This window comes from Falco peregrinus, chromosome 1, assembly GCF_023634155.1.
Source record: "Falco peregrinus isolate bFalPer1 chromosome 1, bFalPer1.pri, whole genome shotgun sequence".
NCBI lineage: Eukaryota > Metazoa > Chordata > Aves > Falconiformes > Falconidae > Falco > Falco peregrinus.
Window position 1 is genome coordinate 42,627,992 of NC_073721.1, and position 19,468 is coordinate 42,647,459.

The 19,468-nt window shown below is 46.0% G+C and overlaps 1 protein-coding gene across 1 annotated transcript in view; it reads left to right on the top strand.

Annotated features, from left to right (window-relative positions):
- Window positions 1-19,468, top strand: part of BRINP1 (BMP/retinoic acid inducible neural specific 1) — an 88,078-nt gene that overhangs the window by 28,725 nt on the left and 39,885 nt on the right. The gene's annotated exons all lie outside the window — the stretch shown is intronic.

The window sequence follows — 19,468 nt, forward strand, 5'->3', positions numbered from 1 at the left end:
CATAAAGATGTCAAGACACACATCGGTATGGCAGTTCTCACACTGCTGTCCATGAGTTTTAGCTGTGAACTGCCTACCACAGACCTTTGCAGATTATCTGCATGTATGAATTGGACTTGTCCCCAGGACTGTGATTTTGGTTTAAAAGTCTTCCATCTAAAAAAAACTACAGAGAATAGGCAGAATTTGGATTTTCCTTTGCCTTCTAGGTTTTGAAGCCTTTTTTGTTGCTTCTTTCAAGCTCTTCTTGCCAGCTGTGATATCCAGAAATGCACTTTTCCTTTTTCATTTTAACATGAAAAGCTAGGGTGCTCACATGAGCCTCTTATTAAAGCAGCAAGCGCTTTGGAGTGAAGGGGAATAAGAGAGCAAGTGTCATGAGATTTGCTCAAAAACCCAAAGAGACGGCAAAACTCTCATAGACATGTGTGCATTTACATAATTATATAGTCCTGTTGTCTTTCAGAAAGACACTTGAAAACACAACCAGGCAAACCAGTAGGTAGGAAAGGTCTAGTGAATAAGCTGGCAACACGCACGCAGATACACATACACGATGACTGGGGGATGGGGGGAGCAGGGAAACCATGTGTGCAGGCAGTGTTCTCCCCATGGGCAGAAAGCCAAAAGCACTTGGGGATTAATAGCGATGTGTGAGACATCATCTATGTGTGGGGAAGAAAAATGAGTTGCGCCTGTCCCATGGCCTCCAGGGAGTGCAGCATCCCCTCCCCTCGCACCAGCCCGCAGAGCAAGGGCAGGTTAGCATGGGTTGAAGATATTGTCCTGGCTTGTCCTCTTCATTCAAAACAGCTCAGGGGGAAGACAGCCCCAAACCCTAGAAATTATGCTGCCACACTTCCACTAAGTGTGCCTCACTGTCTTTGCTTGCACATAGCAGCAGAGAAAACATGCCTTTTTCAAAAAGACTTTCTTCCTGGTTGTGGATATCTCCAGCTCTCCTCCTGCCCTGCCTGACAAGGTGTACTCTGATCGAGACTGCAAATCTCTGCCCTGTGCAATGCCCCTGGCAGCGGCTCTGCCCTTTGCTAAAGAGCTCTTCAGCCCTGAATGCCACCGCAGCAGTCTGCAGGGGCTGTAGTGGCAGAGAAATGCATGCAATGTATGTGTTCAGACACATCTAAGAACTGTCACTGTAGGTCAGGCCAGAGATCCATCAAGCCTGGGATCCTGTCTCTAAGAATCATGGAGAAATGGGTCTGGAAGGACCTTGAGAGGTCATTTAATCCATGCCTCTTCCCCAAGGCAGACTCAGACATACCTGTGTCACGTATGACAGAGGCTTGTGGGCAACCTGAAAGGTTTAACGTGACGAAAAAATCATGCCCAGTGCAGGCCACCTGCACCATGGCTTTGCTGTCCCCACTTTTATAAAGGAGCTAAAATCTTGTTTGTATGTAAAGTCTGTTATTTCTAGTTTTATCTGCTATGGAGCGAGGAACAAATTTCCCTTTGGTTTGTAGGAGACTGGTAAGAATTTGAAGGCTTATCTTGGTTCAGGGTGAACTTCATTTATGGGAAGTGGAAAGGGATCTGGTTTTCTCCATTTTGGCTGGATATTGCCAAAGCACTTATGAAAGACACTTGTAGCACAGGGAGGACACAGTGTCCTTCTTCCAACATTGGAAAAATGGGCAGCAGCACTCTGCATGCATGGGAGGTGTCTGAGACAGGTCTTGCAGATGGTCAGAATGCTGGAGAAGTCATTATTCACAAAAGCAACTGGAGATGAGATGAAGTCCAGTGGAAGTAGTTAGTGAGAGAGTTTAGGAAGACATAGGAAGACTGCAAGGGCACCTAGGGATGCACCTCATGGCCAAATACCATGCACTAAACTGAAGGAGGGAGCTGAGGGCTTGGAGAAATCCAGCCATGTGTGTCATGGTTTGAGCTGCTGGCAGAGGAGCGCTTTGGAAATGCACTGTCTGGGACTAACTTTTGCTCCCACTACAGTCAGCTGAGGAGGAGGAGGGAGAGCCTCATGTGCTTCAGCAGAGCAGATGGAGCCATTAGGTAGGAGGCTGGCTAGATGCTGAAGGGTTATTTGTTTTTAATATCTGGCCCTGTTGGCAGAGCTGGCCACTTAAAAATTAGGCCCATGCATTTTTTAGGGAGTGTCAAAATCAGACTTGCTATGGTGGACTAGAGGAGCCCCAGCCAATTCTAGCTTAACTGCTAGAGCTGGACTCTGAGCACATGTACCCTCCAGAACATATCATTTCACAGAAACCCACAGGGGTAAAAATCTCATTTTGTGGGCTCTTTAAATTGACTTTGAGAATCTGTAAAGCTGTTGGGATTTTGTCAACTGTTTAATTCCAACATAGAAGCCTCTTTCCTACCAAATGATGTCTCTCAATTGCTCTTTGCACTAGAATAGCCCAAGGGAGGCAGATATTCTACATTAAGGATATCGCTCCTTTCCTTAGAAAAGCAGCTGATACGGAGCATGGGAATTTTCTGTCTAGTCTCCTCTCTCAGTGTTCCCTTTCTCCCATAGTTTTTTTGGCTGGCCGGTTTGTTCTTTGTCCCTCAGTCAGGCAGTTCCTTGGAGCACTTTTGATTTTGTTGGGTGAGGTTTGACATTTGGTAGGAAAGACCACGGCTCTTCCTCTAAGGCCAACAGCAGCAGACCTCAAACCAGCCACAGCACTTTGGAGTGGATGTGAAATCAGGCGGGAGGACCTCACCCATCCCTAATTGAAACACTTGCCTGTTTAGTGGTGATTTCCCCAGTGTCTTGCTGTGCAGAAGCATGGACACAGTGCATTAGGACCATGTCATTTACATTGAAAACCGACGGAGATAAAGCCCCTGTCAATGCTACACGGCAAGCATAAGGCACAACGCAGCATTTTCTCATTTTTACAGGTGGTGTTAAAAAGGAAACAACACCAAACTAAAACATACAACACTCCTCCTTCCATCACGGCTGAAGTCCAGAAGTCTGTCAGCAAGGAAGGAGCTTGGTTTAGTTAGCAAGGCTATTTTATATGCTGCACAAGCAGAATTGCTGTAGAACAGAGAAGCTGCTGATACCTTTTCATAGGATGCCTGCATCCAGATCTGCCATTCTAGCACAGAAAGGCCATTCACTGTCAGTCTCCAAAGGCTCATTCCTCCTTCTGTGTATTTTATTTTAGTAGATTCCAGGTCTATTTCTTGCAAAACTTGAACCACTGATACCAGGAACCATTCCTGGTACCCTCAGTCAAGGTTTGCACTTCAAATGTGATATTAGGAGGAAGGCAAGCAAAGGTGGGAGATGTTTTATATTAAATCATGAACAGTAGGGGTAGATACAATTGCATTAAGGAAGCACATTAATCAGCATTGATTCATACTAATAAGGCTGATTTAGGGGGGCCTCTGGCAGGAAAATGCTGCTTTGATCATTATCTGTGCACTCTGATGCTAATGCGGATAGGATGGCAGATGCTGAGAGTGGTTTGTGGGATGTCTGAATATTCATTATCACTATCCTTGTTGTTGTTCCTAGTCATGAGAGCCTTGGGTACTAGGTACTGCACGAAGGCTGGAAAACAGATGAAGCTCAGCTTGGTTTTGGGACTAGGGCACTGCTCAAACCAGAGAACATTCCTGTTACCGCAACATAATTAACAGCTTCAGTCCACCTCTTTGAAGTATATTGTTGTGTTGTCCTCTTCTCTTCTTCCAGGAACTGATTATTTAGCTATAAGGCAAAGCAAAAGAAACAGTAGACTGAGCACTTGAATACACTATGCAAATAGCCAGGCAGAAGCACTGACACAAAGGCATTTCGCTAATGGTGCTGCTCAGTTTAAGCAAGTTCTAGAAAAACGAATCTTTTTTTCAGAAAAAAATGAGGCTTTGTTGTTCGATGTCAGAGGTGAGACAGGGGAGGCAAAGAGGGAGGGGGTAAGGTGGTCTTGTTCAGCTGGGTAGACAGGCTGCCTCTGCCAGTTTTCCCATAGCAAAGCAGGGGCAGGACACCCCGCCTTGGGAAGAGGGACTCAGTTAGACTGGCAGAGAGGTCATACAGGCAGAGTTTATATTTTTGCCCCAGGCTCATGGTGTGGCTGTGGGTAAGCTCACTCCTCTGCGCCTTGGTTCCCTCCCCACCCCCCAAGGATGGGAGATGAGAGCATTTTTCTGCTCTGTGTTGCTGGGTAGACTTAATTAAATGCTGCAAGACGTTTGGACATAAGGGACGACAGCAATATGAAGTGGATGATCACACAGGGCTGGAAGGGGAGTGTGCATGTGCAAGAAGAAATGTGGATTTTCCACGTGTGGGAGTTTAATTCCATTTTCTGAAATGACAGTAGGGACAGGGAAATCTGGCTCTCTGTGCAAGAGAGCAGGGAAACCCTGGGGTATAAAAAAAGAGATCTGCTCGCCTTGCAACTTCTCCTGCAGCAGGACCATTTAGAGGCTGCCTAATTTCATGAAGCCTGCAAATACAGAATGCTTCTGAGACCTCTGCCAAGTCTGGTTGGAATGCACTACAGATTCAAAACTTAGTGGGGGATGTGACAACAAACCAGCCAGTCCTGCCCCATCCCTCTGCCTGCAGGTGACAGGACAAAACTGACTGCTTACGTACACACGTTACAGTAAGGTCTCTGGGTATATAAAAAGGAAATACAGCTCCCGAGACAGGAAAGGTTGTGAGTAAGTGGCTGCAAAAGCTAGCTATAAATTGGTTGGGATGTGGCCTGGGGAAAAAATGCTGATTCCACCCCCCCAAAAAAACCATATTGTTTCATAAGGAGGGTGGTGCAGGTCTGTGACAGGTCGATGGAGAGGTGAGGGTTATCTCCATCTTGGAGTTTTCAAGGTTTGGCTGCACAAAGCCACAGCCGATGTGCTCAAGAGCCGGTGACAGTCCTGCTTCAAGTGGGAGGCTGGATTAGGGATCCCCAGGGTCCCATCTAACCAACATCGGTGTGATTTCCCTGTGTCTCCGATTCAGAGTGGACACTAAACTGGGTGCTCATAAAGGGATTTGCACTGCTGAATGTATTCAGCCACACTAGAGATTTTTATTTAGTCCTAGAAATCCACAAATCTGAGCAACTATGTGCTCTCTAAATGTGTCATTCCCTCGGCATAGAGGAGGAGAATTATCATGACGCGAGGATCTTTGCTGTGCACGTAGCACAGGCTACAGTTGACTCAGAAATGCATATGCTGTACTGCTGCTTGAACTTTCCCTTAGAGGAAAAAAAATTAAAAAAGGAAAAAAAAAAAATTGGTCTCACAAAATTGTCTCACAAAACTTTCAGAGTTTTATGGCACCACAAATTAAAAACAATGAGCCAGATTCTCTGTGACATAAATATGTGAAGCTGTTGACTTCAAGGAAAATTCACCAATTTATTGGCTGGAGAATCTGTTCTAGCACATCCAGCATCACCCACTGCCCAGGACCTGCGTACCCAGCACCAGGGTTTATAAGGCTGCGTGCCTGGCTGGCTGGCTGGGAGCATTTTGAGTATTTATTATTTCTAAGCAGAAGCAGAATGCAACTCCAGCATTGAGGAACTGGACTTAGACAATCTGGCTAGTGAATGTGGGGTTTCTATGACTGTTTTTAGCAGCTTCTATCACAACAGTTTTGCCTTTCCTGGCCAGAACTTCCAGGCAGGTTTCATGCAAACCTGTGATTCCCACAGCTGAGGAACTGATCTGGCAGAAAAATAAGCTGGCAAGAAAAAAGGAAAAGAAAAAAAAAAACAGAAAAAAAGAGTCAGTTTTCAACTAGATAATTTTTCTGGTCTTGCTCATTGTGTGATAGCGAAGGGACAGGACTGTGCAGAGGAAGGCGAGAAGGGGACTGAGGGGACTGGTGAGAGTGCTGTTTTCAGCAGCAATGTGGATTAAAGTTGTATCAAAGTGATCGTGAAAAAGCATGCTAAGTTTTGGCAGAGACAATATCTATTAGAGGTGCTTCCACCATTTTTGCAGTCCATTCTTCTCCCATTTCTCCACTCTTCATTGACTTTTTTTGCTGTCTCTCTATTGCATTGAATTTAATCTACTGGTCACTAGAGCTGTACAAGTAATTGATTTTGTGGTTCACTGGCTGTACAGAACGAAAATAACATTAAAAATGGGTTGATCTGAAGTGGACGTTTGTTCAACTTTTCAGTAAAATGAAAAAATCAAAACATTTCATTTTGCGCTCAGTGAAAGGTTTAAGCTTTGCTGCTTGTTTTCATTTTAGTAATCCAGTGAATTTTGGGTGTTTTTTTTTCTTTTTTTCCCAATTTTTAAGGTATAAAAATTCATCTCAAAACACAAAGTCAGCTAATGCCACTTGAAAAATGTCAAAAGGGAAATGTTTTAATTTTGAGTGCATTTTGTTTGGCTGTTCGCTCTTCAACTTGCTCATTCAATTTATGTTGAATTTGCAAGTAGTATTTATGCCCTTGAAATAGGGAAGGAGGGGAAAAAAAAGAAGTCTGGCTGTCCTTATTGTTCACTCTGCAACTCTGAAATCTTAAAATTCCCCAGGGTTCAGCTTTGACTTCTCTTGGGTTCAGCTTTTAGCATCTTAGGATAAAGAGAAAAAAAAAAAAAAAAAAAGCATTTCCCCAGCAGCGCTGGGCAAGGAAGGCAGAGCCAAGATGAGGAGGAGGATTGCAGCTTTGCTGTGGGAAGGCTCATGCTCATTCAAAACAAAGCCAGATGCTGAGGCCTGAGTGCTACTGACTGAGACAAACTGTACAACACAGGTGCAGGCACAGTTCCTCTCTCACACACGCATCCTGGCAAGTTTTCAGTCCTGTTCCAGTTGTTTGGATGCCTGAAGCATCCAAAAAAGCACCGTGAAGGTTCTTCTCAAACAGCATTAAGGTGGTGCTTTGCACCGGTACAAATTGATAGGCACTGTTAGGCTTTTTAATCTTTGCTTTGGCTTTTTTAGTCATGCTGAAGTTCTGCTGACAAGGTTTCCCTATTAGAGTTTTTTATGCTATCTGTTTAAAGGGGACATCAACTTTTATGTTTTCCAGTCAAAGGGAAGGTTTTTTTAGCAGAGGCAAGGCAGCTATTGAAGGACAGAGGGAGCTGAGATGAAAGGAGGCTCTTGCCTCTGCGTGGAATGAGCAATGGAAATCCTTACAGCATTACATGGCAAAAAATACGAAATCTCCATAGTTTACATTATGCATGTAAACGAGTGATGTACATTGGTTTGTAATCAGTAAATGCCTTGTAAATAAATGTGTGTAAACCAAAAATTTAAATCTATTTCCATAGTGCATGTAAACAATGAAGCCTTCTAGTGTTCTCTTCAATGTAAATGTTAATCTAAAAATGACATTACTACAAGTTTATGCAACTTTACAAGAGACCCACAATTTACATTCCTGTCTCACCAGCTCTAACACAGCAGTTTGGCAAACACGAGCCATTCAGTGATGGGCGTAAACCAGCCAATTCCGTCATGTAGCCTCTCCTTTAGTCACAACCTTCATTCTTCATGCAGTTCAGGGACCACTGTTGTTACATTCCCTGCTCAATGTGTCTCCCTGCTTATGGGAAGCTTTTAATATATTTGCATAAGCAGAAGAAAGGCAGGAGTGGGGGATGGCAGGGACTAGCTCCAGCTGAGCTGTACAGTGCTTAGTCCTGGGAGTGCTGGGCTGAGCAGACAAGGAGCTTGGCCCCCATCGGGGCTGGAGGAGCAGCTGCTCTGGCTGGGATTGGATTCAGATGGCGAGGCCTTGCGAACACCACTGACAGCTGCAGGACTTGACAGAAAGACACACCTCTCCTTCTCTTTGATATTCTTGAGAACAGAGGGCAAATGGAAGGGTAAATGGCACCAGCCTTTGATATGCTCAGAGCTGCTAAGTCACAGGAACAGAACATCTGTCCGAGCTTTGGGGAAGGGGGGACCCACATCTCAATGTGGCAGCCGATGCCCAGGCCATGGGGAATGGCGCAGAAGCAATGCAGCTGATAAGTTCACATGCTGATAGGGCGCTTGTGGTTAGGACACGCCAGTTCCTCGGGAGAAAAAGCATGCACGTGAGCTGTATGCCTGGAAAGGCATATCGCTAACCGGGTGCCCTGCCTGCTGACCCGGGTAAGCTCTTAGCTGGATCAGCTGAGCATCAGCTCAGTCCTGCAGAATTGCATGCTCAGTCACGGAAGTTCCCTTTCTGAGTCCAGAACAAAATATTTTAACTGCTCGTCCGATGAATCCCAGAAGCAGTGCAGACAAATATTTTTAGTCGCTGAACCTTTCCAAAGAGATCTGGACCCTGCTGGGCTCAGAGGAAGCTGTCTACATGGTCCCCTCTGAGACCCTGCTTGGTGGGGGGATTTTTCCCCTCTGCCTGACAAGTGGTGAGCTGTGCCCAGCAGGACTCCCAGGGCAGCTCCCCAGCATGCTGCCACAGCAATGACTCTGCACGTTCAGCTCAGACTTCTTCAGACCAGCAGACCATGGTCCACTGGCTAGGGAACATACTGTAAAGAGTAACAACCCAAGAAGAAGCCTTCACTTTTTTTTTTTTTTTTTTTTTCCTGTGAACAGATTATTAATTCTGCTTTCAAATCAGGCAGATGCTTATTTCAGCAAGAGAAGCTGTTACATTATATATATAAAAAAAAATTCATCCTGTTAGATATATGGAATAATTTTGTTCTGGCACCAGTAGTACTGGGAGATGGCATGACTGTACCTATTATAGGGGTTTTTCTATTTCTGGATCCCTCTAATGTTTCCCTTGGGTTCCAGAAAGTTTTTTTTTTCCTTTCTTTTTTACTGATTGCCACCCACCAGCCTCTGTAAATGGAACAAGCTGCATCCCACCGGGGCACTCGGAGCCATCCAGGCTGGTTTCCTGTGTTAAACTACTAAGCACAGATAGTGAACCCAAGGACACATCTGAAAAGAAGCCCAGGACCCAGCTTTACCCGCTCCAGGGAGGGCGAAGGGTTTGGGTTAACCCTTGGTGCCAGGATATCCTCTCCAGGCAGTGTGAAATCCAGCATGCCCGTGCGGAGCCAGCGGTTCCTCCATGTGCGGCAGCACATGTGTGCCCGGCGAAGCAGCCGGCAGCATGCGGGGCGGGTGGCTGCAGCCTCAGCATCCCCAGGAGAGCCCTGGGCAGGTGGTACCCACTCTGCTCCTGGGGCACGGTGTGGAGGCAGCCTGAAGGCTGCCAGGGCTGGGCACTAGGGATGCTGTTTGCTGCCGACCTGGAAGCTCTGTTTCTTGGGCGATCAGACCCAATTTCACATCTACAGCACTTTGCAGCCTTCCACTGCTGACACAGTGATCACGAAGTATTTATAGGAAGCTGCAATGAGGTTCCCTTCATCAGGGAGTAATTTTTGGTGGTTAAATACATCCCATCAGGTGAGAAATAGCGAGAGGGATGGGAAGAGAGGGGCAGGGATGGGCGGTATTTACACCCACCTAGCTGTCTGGGCTGGAGGCACCCTGCAGCCCAAGCAGGTGCTGCCTCTTCCTCCTCCCTCCCTCGCAGCTGCCTGGCTCTCCAGCTCCTCTTTCAACAGGACAGACATCCTCCCTGTCCCAGTCCTCTGTGGCGTGGGAAAGCCTCCTACCAGCACCAGTGCCTGCCCTGAAAGACAAGCCTTGAGGTCTGACACCAGCAGCTGGGAGCAGGGCCAGGCTGGGGCGTAGCGGAGGGATGGGATTCTCCAAGGTATCTGCTATGCTTCTAAATCAAAGTCCCGCTGACAACACAGAGCACTAAATGCCTGCCTGGGGCTCTGCTCCTACAGTCATGTGACGACATCAGAATTTAAGCTTTAATTAAGAAACAAGTGCAAGGGAGGGAGGGAAGAGTGTCTAGCCCTTATGACTGCAAAAGAAAGCTTGGAAACATGACCCGAGTGCAACCAACATCTGCTTTAATGTGCAGACGGCTCCCAGCAGAGGGGTAAGCAGCCGGGAGAAGAAGCCATTACATCAAATTCCCAATCAGGTCAGGCCTGCTTGTGCTTCTGCTTGCAATGAAAGAGCTTACTCGGAGAAAGGAGAGTTTCCCTAAAAGCTGTGCTAGGGCAGAATTACACCAGCCTGCCTTCTCTTGCTGTACGTGGCTCTTCTGCAGCCTTGTGGGGCCAAATCCCACCCTGCTACAGCCTCTGCTTGTGCATAGCCACGTCTAGCGGTGGCAAGTGCCAGCTGACCGCCCTGTGCTCCCACAGCCTGATCCGGGCCCATGGTGTGCAGCTCCTTTAAAGACGCAATGTGGAAATCCTCAGCTCTGGGAAGTGGCAGAAGATGTTTTGCCTCCTGCAGTTCCGTAGCCCAAACTGAAGGGACCCCTTTGCTCTGCCCCTATGGCATGCTGCCCTTCGACACCTGCCGGTCCGAAAACCCGTGCTATGCTTTCTCCTGCCCTCGGTTTCAGCAAGGGCAAGGGGAAACTAGATGTTTTAGAGAACAGTTAAGAAGCAGCCTCTGGACACTCTCCACCTCCGAGGCATACAGCTTTGGCAAGGTTCATTGAAGAAGAGCCCTATACGATGGCTTTGCTCTCAGCTAGCACAGCAGCATTTGGAGGCTCAGATATGGCTGATATTGCAATAGCCTCTTGTTGCCATGAATGTGTATAATGAAAAGCCAGTGGAAGAGCTGTTCCCCTGCAGCTTAGAGCTGAGACCTGTCTCTGGGCTCTGACTGATTTAGTCACAGCTCTTGCAAGCATCCTGACACTGACCGCCCTGCTGATGTGGCTACAGATCTTGTCGTCTCTGCAATAAAAGCGCCCCTTTACAAATGACAGAGAAAGGTTTCGTGGACTGGTAGCGGCTGGCAGGTCTGGTGGAGCACAGGCTGGGTTTAATCAGTGATTTCAGCAGCTGGCCATCACAGCGTACCCTGGGGATTCAGCCTGGATGAGGCTGCAAACCCTGGCCAGTGAGGGACGCTGCCTCCCCACAGCTACCTGGAGATGGAAGAAACAACATTATGTCGGGAGGGAAAAGGTGTTTTCATTGTCTGTGCGTCCCTGCCCAACCTCATTTTGCTTTTCCTCCCCTTTCTTTCATATTGGTTCTTTCTCTCTCAGCAAGGAAAACCTGCCTACTGAGTATTCAGCATTAAATATTTCAGTGGTAGCTTCCAGCTCTTGAACAAAAACCCAGAAAGAACATTACTTCTCACTCCTCTCCAAATGTCCAGGGCTCTCCCTGGGGAGTGCAGGCACACAGCCTGGGTAAGGCTACTAAGAGAGCTTGATACACAGGCAGAATTGCATGTCGCATGGTTAAGAGCAAGCAGGAGAGACAGGAATAAGAAAAGAAGGTTGTTAGCTTCATCTCTGGATAAAGCTCCCCACCAGATCAATATGTTCTCTTTGCATTTTGCCTTTCCCCACCCCCTGTTTTCTTCCCCTTACCCCCATTCATGCACAGACTGTGAACGTCTCAGATTCCCCCCTCCCACCTGTAAAGGACTCCTGGCTGTTTCTGGGGAGTGTTTGATATTTGAAATCGGTGCCGTAGCAGTTCAGCAGGCGAGTGTTGCCGAGTCACATGACAAACTGCATCTCAAGACTGTTTAATGTCTCTTCAAAGCCCACACTTTCAGAGTCCTGTGATTATGTAAAAGTCTCAACACAATTTTTAAAGTAAGTTTACAGCCCTCATAATTGCAGAGGAAAACTTGATAATACGACTCCTACATAGTCAGAAAGCAGAAGGCAAAAAAGAAGGGGGGGAGGGGGGGGACACGGGAACCCTGAAGTTTATCAGATTTAAAAAGTCTCATGAATTTTAAAACCAATCTCTTAATTCTTTTTTTGAGCTTGACTCATGATTTTCAAACAGTTAGCAATATGGCTGTAGGGATTGTAAGGCTGGTTTGTTATCTTATTAGATAACTTACATAAAATATCCAAACCCGTGGAGACTCAGAGATTGAGTATTGCACTTCAGTACACAGCTGGAGAGAACAGTGTCTCTTCTGCTGTATAGATGCTGAGATCTCCTCTTAATCCAGGTCTCCAGTCACTACTGCAGCATAAATATTTCCCCAAATTATATTAGTGCTAATCATATGAATGAGAATAGCCATAATATTGATCTTCATAATACTTAGGTTATTAAATTTGAGTTTGAAGGTAGTTTTGTGGGGCAATTCATAATAGTAAATCTCGTCAGCATGCATAAGCAGGGAAAGCAAGCCACAGAGCAATAGCATTGCAAACCCAGAGAGAAATATATTCTAGAGTCTTCCATCCTACCACAAGATTGCACATCGAACCAACACGTAACTTAGCAATGCCAGAAGTTTTACTAACTGTTTGATAATTTCAGATGAACTTAATTGATCTGAGAGGGGAGGAAAGCCTTCAGATGTGGAAACGACTCTGTCCACTGTTTCCATGAGCTATATGCTGCACACCTCACACACCCCCCAGGGCACTTTACTCCTGGAATATTTACACACACACAAAGACAGGGATGCTGGTGTGATAAAATGACGGTGGATTGCCACCAGTATCATTAAGTGGTGGGCTTGCCTGCCACACACATGTTTACTCAGGCTGTCCACATTCGGTTTAAGGGCTGTGCATGCTGAAGAGGTAGGGAGGTAGCAGGGCATAGCATGCTTGGCGCTGTGCGCAGAGCCTCATGCACGCCTCTGTGCAGACAAAAGCATTGATATTTGAGGTGCATGCAGGTATTGAGGAAGGTGAAGCATCTTGCATGGCCTATGGCATATTAAAAGAAATCTGAGAACACTTCCCTGTGAAATGGCTCTCTAATAGGGACAGAAAGAGTCTTATGGCATCTAACAAAGGAGCAACCAAGAGTGTGGAAGAGGCTGAATGCTGCTATATAATAAGCTTACAGGATAATTGCCAGCTGTATTTGGACTTAATTTTCTTCTGCAGAAGAGTCATAAAAATAAGTTTATTGTTTTCACTCCTGTGGACTGAGGTATTTGCATCGTGTCTTTTTTAAAAGACAGAGCTTTATCTTCCCACTTAAACATTGCAGCTCCACTGGTGCCTGTCTCCTGTACGACTGCGGGTGAGCACCTGAAGGTAAAGACTTTATATGCTCAGCTGCTGTCTGCTAGCTGTCTGCTAGCTGGAGTAGGAGTATCTCAGCTCTCTGTCAGAGTCTTGCAAGTGTTTGTTGCCCTGGGGTGGGAGTTTCACTTATAGTGGTGGACACTGTGCACCAAAAGGGGAGAAAATGTGGTGAAGTTCTGCAAGGATGGAGGAAGGCAAATGATAGGACGGCAAAGTCTTTGCATTTTAGGTGTAATAAAATTGACTCAGTGAGGTAGAAAAATATTTTCTCCAAAGTAAGGTTTTGTCAAAATGCTTTATTCTGTCAGTAGTATGGTGTTTCAGGCTGATGAATCGGATTTGACAACTTTTTTAAGTCCTGGCCTCTCTGGTCATTAGTGTCTATGGCAAAAGAAAGCAATCTAGGAAATGATCTATTTTGATAAAATTTTGTCCAATGAAAACATTACAGGCTGTTCCAGATTCTTCCAGCATGGAACAAAGCCAGATTCTGCAGCCCTGAACGTAGCGACAAAAAGGAATAATCTCCTAGACAGCTCCAGCCACAACTGAAGTCAGAGCCCTCCCAAACACGAGCGATTTAAGCTTTGTCTGGAGACACAGAACTGACGCCCTTACCACTTACAGATGAGTTATCATCAGGTGCCACAGGGCCACTGCACAGGGACTGAGTAACAAAGGATTAGCCAGTGCACACAGAAACACTGAGCAACTCACTAGTACCTCCTATTGTGCTCATGCCAGTGGAAATCCTTCTTAGAATGGCATATTTTATTCAATTTTTAAGAGCTCTCAATTTTTCATTTAGGAAAGGAAGTCGGAGCAGCGTCCAATCTGTAATCAATCAGCCCGCCTTTGCAGGAAAGCTCTGAGGAAGCACTCGTGCTCTTTAGTCCTTTATCTTCTCTGTGAACTCACAGAAATTATATTTCTGAATGGGATTAAGAGTGAGAGAGAGGAAGAACTACAGCCAGGGCAATCCCCAAGTAAATCTTGCAGACCACGTCCTGTAGCAACTGGCCGGCCCCACTGAAGCTGCCCAGTCAGCACTTCTGTCTGCTCAGAAGCAGCAGATGATGTTTCAGATAAGCTTGGCCCAGACTTAAAAAGCTATTTAAGCACTTTGTGCGGATACTTAACTGCCGAAGTGCCAAATTCCTGTAGTTTTGGTGGGCATAACGAAACCAGAAGCTTTTGAACAGGATCTGTCATAGTCTTAAATGAGGCTGTCCATAACCTAAGCCATGAATTTATTATCCTGGTAATAAATCACTAGAAATATACAATGATAAAAAAAGGAATAACAGACACAGTTCATGCAGGGATCTCAAAGCTCTCTGCAGCCATTACTTAGAGTTCCTTATGGTAGCTGAGGAAAAGGCTGGGTTTTGTTTGTTTGTTTCGAATGAATAAATTAATCATTAGTAAAATATTATGCAGTTCATCAAATATATTATTCACTAGCTATTTGTCAAAATAACAGCTCAGTCATATATTATCAGAACTAAACATTTATAATGTGTTTATATCTAGTCATCAGATGATTTATTCAGGCTTTTGTGGAATGAGTTAGTTATTGACCAGTTTAAATCAAGCTCCCTCGGGAGGCAGAGACGTATCAGGTTGTGAGCTCTTGGTGAACTTGGACATTCATTTTGCTGTGTTGATGTTCAGCACCTGACACCACAAGCAGAGTCCTGTGTCTGAGTTTCCTCTTGACAATACCTCAAAAGAAAAATAGTTATAATTCTGTTTATGTATAGCCAATGTCAGGTCTAGCTCAGGTAGGAAAATTCAACTATTTATTCAAGATCCAACCACTGAGTTCTCCATTTTCTTGTAGGACCAGTGCCTGAACCCAGCACCAATGTCCTCTTCCCTTCTTAGACAGCTCAAGAGTTTAGTGTCTCTCCACCTCCCAGTTGCAGGAAAAAAGGGTTTAGGAATCCCAGTTCACAGCTTTCTGTGGCAGATCACACAATTTCGGTAGCACTGGGAAAGAACAGAGGAGCCCTTTACCACGTCCCTCCCAGCTCCCTCTCCCATGCCAGCAAGCTGGCCTCCTTCCAAAAGTGCCTCAGCACACTGAGGCTACGTGACTGACACTCACTTACTCCCCTTGTCATTCGTGACCAGCATCCCAGAAGACGGCATCTTCTTCCATGCCTTTATTGGTGTCAAACATCACAGCCTCTCCCCTGGGTTTTATTAGGGAAGCTGATGCCAAATCACCCAGCTTCCTCCTACTCGATAAAAAATGTTTATAACCCAGTAAATTCTAACATATCAGCAGCTTGTTATGGAGGGAAAAGGTCACTAGGAGAGAAAGGAAAAAAAAATTATGGTGCCCTTCCATCGGAAATTCTGGCTGAGTATATATGAAGGAGTCAGTACCAGGAAAATATCTTTTGATATGATAAAGTCTCATAATAGAAAATGTTGCTGCAGTACAGGCCTCGTTTCTTCAGATAAGTATTTAATATAGATCACTAAAGATTAATCGAGTACACAAAGAGTCTCTCCTATGGTTGGTGTAAAGAAAACATCTTCTCGTTAATTTATTATGGAGCCTGAAATGAGAAAAATCCTATAGAGAGAGATGCAGGGTACGGTTTCCATAGAGAAGCAGCGCACCGCACCAGAATTTATTTAGTGTGTGGGCAGAGGCCTTCCCAGAACCAGCTGCAGTGTGGTGTTTGCATGATAAAAAATCCCGATGTAGGAAGAAGCCTCACAGAGTCATCGTGTTTTGCTGATCTGACTCCTGCAGATCCCAGGGTTTCCAGAAACAGTGAGACTGTAGGACCTATGGGCTTTCGAGAGCATGCTCCACCCTGGGTGAAGATGTGTGATGGCATGTGCAGCATCCCAATGTGCTCCTCCAGGAAAGGGCAATCAGTCCTTTTGGAATAAGGTGATGCGCCAAGCTCACTGCAGGGAAAGGGCTCCCCAGTCTGATCCTGAGGGCTGCTTGCTTCAGCCAGAAGTCCCCGTAAGCATCTCCCTGGCAGTTTCTCCAGGACATTGTGGCCATTTCGCACTGTGCTGCTGACTGTATTGGGCAGCAAAGAATCCAGGGTGCTGGTGTGAGATATCCATCTCCCACAGTGCTTGGATGTGTTTAGTCCGCTCCATTATGATGGGTAGATGAGGGGATACCTTTGCTTTCCACAACATCATCCTCAGAAACCATCTTCCCAACCATTTTGCAGCATTAAATAGGACAGTGACAGAGAATAATCATACATAGCAGCAGAGACAGTATGAGGGGAAAAATAAGAGAGTCATGGACAAGGGGCGAGAGAAAAAAAAGATAAAATTGCAGCTGAGACTGAAATGCAACAGAGTTGAGGAGACAGAGGTACACAAAGGTTGTTCCAGATGGCCAGCCCCACTGACATGAAGCCTCTGGCACCACCAGTGTCTTGTGACCAACTTGTAAGGAGCGGGGAACCGCTTGGTCTTAGACGAGCAGTGGAAGGGCTGGAGAATCTGGCAGATCTGTCTGTTCTCAGGGGTGGGGGGAGTAGAGGACCCCCCTCCCAAAAGGCGTATTATAGAGACCAGAAATAACTTGGGAGAGAGGGAGGCTGTAACATTTCCCCATCTCTCCAGCAAGCCCTGTCTCATTGTTTCTCTAGGGGTGATACTTTTTTTCCTACTTGACCTTTTCCTGGGGACACCTTTCATGTTTCGGGAATGTTTGTATCAAGCAGTTGACAAAACACTAGTCCACATGCTTGGCTCTTCCCGGGAGAGAGGCCAAGGGAAGGAAGGTTGAATGCCACCAGTGCATCCTAGTCATACTGCTCTGGGCATCGCTGGGAGGCATTCAGGAAATGTAGCTAGGGGAAAGACAGAAAAAGCACGGTTAGGAAGGGATGGTTGCCTCTATTTTTGTGGCGTATGCAACTCAGAGTCTGTTCTGCTGCTGTGCCCAGCTGATCTCACAGGACACTGTTTTTTTTGGCTCACATGGGAGATGGTGGAAGGACAGAGAGGCTTTAGCATCTGGTATCACAGCCCAAGGAATATGGGACTAAAAGGACCCTCCATGGTAACAGCTTCACATGTGCCACTCTGCCAGGCACAACATTTTGCTGTTTGAAGATTTACAGTCCCAAACCTCTAGGGTAGTATGGGTGGTGCCTTTGCAGACTGCATCTCCCAGGCCTTGGCTGCTCCCAGAACTCAAGTAACAACAGCAAACTTAAATAAGAATTCTCTCTAGTTCTACCACAGGCTGTTGGATTCGATGCAGGTGTGACTGGACGGCAGTCTTTAGCCTGGGGCTATCTAGGAGGAAAGACTAACAGATTTTTAATAGCAGCAGGGACAATTGCAGTCATCTAATACCACGCTAATCTGTGTTTGGAACATTTATTTGTGGCACGTGGCACAGATGTAGTCAGGAGAATTTCAACAGCTAAACTACCCCCAGGATAACTCGCGGCTGATCAAGGGGCTCTTATTTTCATCTCTGCAAACACTGTGACTGCACTGCAGTTTGGGCTCTGTCACCTTGGCAGGGGCTTTCATCAGCCATGCCCCTCCGACTCTGTCTGTCATGCTTTGTACTCCCACTGCAGTGAGGCACAGATATAATCTATGGAACACAAACATGATTTTATAATAAGTTTTCTATGCAGCCAGGATAAAGTGCCAAACAGAATCAGAAAACAATCAGTCAGTGAAACTCAGCACTGCTGATGAGTGCGCTGTTTGTAATGGTTCAGTGCCCAGGAAGATTGAGGCTTTAAATACAGCCACCACCTGCCCTTCCAACATGGGGATAAGTGGGGCAAGGAGAGGTGGGCAGGCAGGGGGATGTGGCTCAGGGAAGTGGGAATAACCAGCCCCTCTCCTGTTGGGAGTAAGTTAAAACAGGAGCAACATCAGAGCTGCAAAAAGACACCTTAGTATGGAGTCACTGCTTCGTGCATCCGCAGATCAGCAAATTCGCCAGCGACTGGGCTTTGGAGCAGGGCAAGGAGCAGGGCCGAGCAGGTCTGCAGCAGAGGGTACTGGAGATAAACATGCATTTATTGTGGAGGCCTCTGGGTGATGCTCTTGCACAGGACCCTGTAATTGATTCCTCACTGCAGGCAGTTTTAGGATGCCTCTCCCCCCTCCATCAGGCTTGCCACAGCCCCTGCCCTGGACGAGTTGAAGTTTACATCAGGTTCGATGTCCTGCCACAAGAATATGGTTTTGTAGGGCCCTACATCTGTTCTGCTCAGCACAATGCAACAGCTGGGGGAAAGAATAAACGAAAGGAAGGCTGGGAAGCAACTCTGCAAAGGAGCAGGAGAAAGAAGAAAACTGGGTGCCTTGGCATGGAGAGTGCTGAAAAGCATCCTGCTGGGCTGAGCAGCCCTAGCTCAGGAGAGGGTAGAGCTGCACCCCAGAGAATAACTACCCAGCCCATAGCAAAGGGGCAGCATTCACCTGTCCCCCATCTTCCTGACACTTGCCCAGGCACTGGGAGCTATGAGGTTTCTAGCCAGTAGCAGGAAACATTGGGACCAGCTCTCTACCAGACTGCACAGATTTATTTTTTTTTCACTCCAGTATTTGTAAGAGTTGGGGGATTTGTGCTAGCTTTTTTCCTGTCTTCTTTAAGTACTCCAGGCTTGAGTCATATAATTGTATAACTCACAACTTCCATTTAAAAAATAAGAATAAGCTGTCTTTTAGGATTGCAAAGAAAAGTAAAAAAATATGTGTCTTTAAATCTCAAAACCCAGAAGGCAAATAAAAAGCATTTCAGATATTGTTATTTGGTTCAGTAGATAAATATATACATATGCATGTGCTTCAGAATTCTGGGGTCCAGTTCATTATTTCTGAGCAGAGGCTCAGATGTGCAATAGCACATAATCCCTTACTCAGCCATATGTATGGCTTTAGCTAGTGTAGGAGCTGGTGCCTTTACTCCACCCAGTCCTCAGCCCCTGAAATAGCCATGAGGGGAGATCATCTGCTTCGCTTTTCTGCAGCATCTGACCAGATCAGATGATCAGTCAGAAACCAGACGAACTTTCCAGTCCCTTGCCTCAGAGAGATCCTGACTGTAACTTAATGCAAACAAAAATGTCCACCATGAAAGAAAGCAGTACGGGCGAGAGGGGAAGAACCAAGCCCACAGAAGCTCCTGCCCAAACTCAGCGAAGGATTCCCCAGCCGTGATAAACGTGCAAAGCAAATACCTGCCAAGCCAAAATGAAAAGCTGAGACATACAAGCCTTACTAAAGAATAATCCCCTTCACCCTCTATTTCTCTCCCTACTAAACTTAAAAAAACCCCAACCCCAAACATCCCCCTCAAAAAAAAAACAAAACCCCAAACTCTACTCTCCTGAGGAAAACAAACAAAAATAATAATAATTTAAAAAAATCCAGAAAAGCCAGCTCTCCCCACACAG